Here is a 2,212-nt window from a genome sequence, read left to right on the forward strand (position 1 = left end):
AGCAACTTGGAATGAGAATTTGATCTTACAATTCAGGATCTATGGAACTGAACCGTGCATGTTCCTCTTTTTATGTTTTAATAAAAAGAGGAAATATTTAATAAAAATAAAAGTTTTGTTAATTATCTATAAAATATATTTTTTATGCAGTCCAAGACAGTTGCGCTTCACTCAGCATGGCCCAGGCAAGCCAAAAGGTTGGACACCTACGAAAGATGCATGATGGGAATGAAACAGACCAAAAATGAACATTCAAAACAATCCAGTAGTCCAAGTAAAAGAGAAAAATAAACCAACAGTATTTGTATGGTTGGCAGTAATTCAACAAAATAGAGAAAGCTGCCTGAGCAAGAAATCAGAGCAAATAAACTCATTGGGATTACCTTATTTCTTGCATATCAAATACAGGTCATTGCGAAAGTAATTTCATCTCTTTACAAAACACAAACAGAAGGGTTGGGGGATGGTTAGAATATACTCTGAAATGTTTACTCCAGACTGGAACACTTCAAACAGTAGATAAACATTCATGGATATTAGAATTCCCCCCAAATGTATTTGGCTTATTTTTCTAAGTTTATTAATTTAAAGCTGAATTCACACAAGTGAGGGAAAGCATCTTTCTTCCACACAGAGGAATTGGCACCATCTTCTCTCCAAAGAAAATTCTTTAAAAAGATCCAAAAATTAAGTATACACAAATGTATATTCAATACATTTGATTTAATACACAAATGTGTATTCATGCTCTTCTCTCCCCCGGATTTCTGCTAAGTACACCAGTCACGTGAAAAAAGCAAGCCAGGCCATCCTGAACAAGTACAGTTATTACTGCACAATGGGTAAATAGCAATCAGTCCTAGAGATACTGTTCCTATACAGGGGAGGCAAGACAAAAATAAATAAACCCTTAACCACAATAAAATCCAAACCCAGTTTAAGAAAGCTTGTATTTATTTCAGCCTCAATGGAGTCAGTTTGAAACTGTCAGAGAGACACTGTACACCTATATACAAATTTAAGAACACAACGGAGTAACTGTTACTGTTTATTAACAACCAGTTTTAATAATATGATAAAAGTATGTCCTGAGAAAGGGGAACAAACATGCTTCTTCAAGGTTTTTTAGCTGCTCTGGATCTCAGCCGTCGCTTGATGATCAGATGATCACTTTCCTTCTTTTGTTCCTCAGATTCCTGAAGAAAACATTTCAAAAGTTACTCATCTTTTCACACAAGACTGACAAGCTCTTCTTGACCCACGCAAACATATTTCTTCCCCTAAATGGATTTCAGAATGGCATTTGATTATTATATTTTATTCAGAAAACTATGGGATACCGAGATCATTTTAATGCAGCTTAATCACAAGGAACAAATATGGAGAATGTACAAAATCCTGTACTGTAAGCCAGCCAAACAAAGAGATCTTTGAGGACACAATAAAACAGAACAGCAGGAAGACCAACAAGAATGACTTGGTAGAATAAAGAAATACCTCAGTACTTTCAACCTCCTCCTGCAAATAGATGAAACCTCCAGTCTGTTTGGACTCCTTAGTAGTTTATTTTAAGCCAAGACTACAGTATAATCGCTTACCGAAGAAGCAGGTATTTCTAGAGGGCCAGAAACGACAGTGGAATACAGCTTCCTTTTGCATCGTTTTGGCTTGGTCTCTCCTTCTTCGAGACTTTCAGGTTCGTTTGATTTAGGAGAACTTACTGCTGACATCAGCTTCTTGGCTAGAAGAAATTTGTTTTGATACATAAACCAATCAACTTACTGGTTTTGTGAGTCTTTAAATCAATGAATGCAAAAAAAGCTTCGTAACAAACTTGGTTTATAAATGACACGTAAAATTTAAGTGAAAATACTCAGAAACTGTATTTGTTCGTCGAGGTTCTTTATTGCTTCTATAGCTGAAACAGTTTATAGCTTCAGGTACGGCAGCTTAAAGCACGCATTAAAATGGAGTATGAAAGACAATCATGGCTCAGAAGTCGCTGGAAGTCAGAAACTTCAGCAGGAGTTAAACAACAGGCCTAACTTTCGTGCTGACAGAAGCACAAGACAGAACCAACTTTCTCTGTATACTTGTAGGTTTTCACAAATGTAATAATGAATCTCTGAAGAGACGAATAAATGCATCTACTTCATAAATCAAAGGACAAGACAACTTAACATGGCAGACAAGTTCTCTAAGAACACATACA

General features: G+C 36.0%; 1 long non-coding RNA gene across 1 annotated transcript; it reads right to left on the bottom strand.

Annotated features, from left to right (window-relative positions):
- Positions 1-936: 936 nt before the first annotated feature.
- Positions 937-1,988, bottom strand: LOC146757587 (uncharacterized). Its single transcript, XR_014936096.1, has 2 exons — positions 1,599-1,988; positions 937-1,196 (listed from the first exon to the last, which is right to left on the bottom strand). It is a non-coding gene; the product is annotated as an uncharacterized LOC146757587 (long non-coding RNA).
- Between the last annotated feature and the right edge of the window lie 224 nt (positions 1,989-2,212).

The sequence above is a fragment of the Coturnix japonica genome, chromosome 20, assembly GCF_054131305.1.
Source record: "Coturnix japonica strain WE chromosome 20, WE-NBRP24, whole genome shotgun sequence".
Lineage (NCBI taxonomy): Eukaryota > Metazoa > Chordata > Aves > Galliformes > Phasianidae > Coturnix > Coturnix japonica.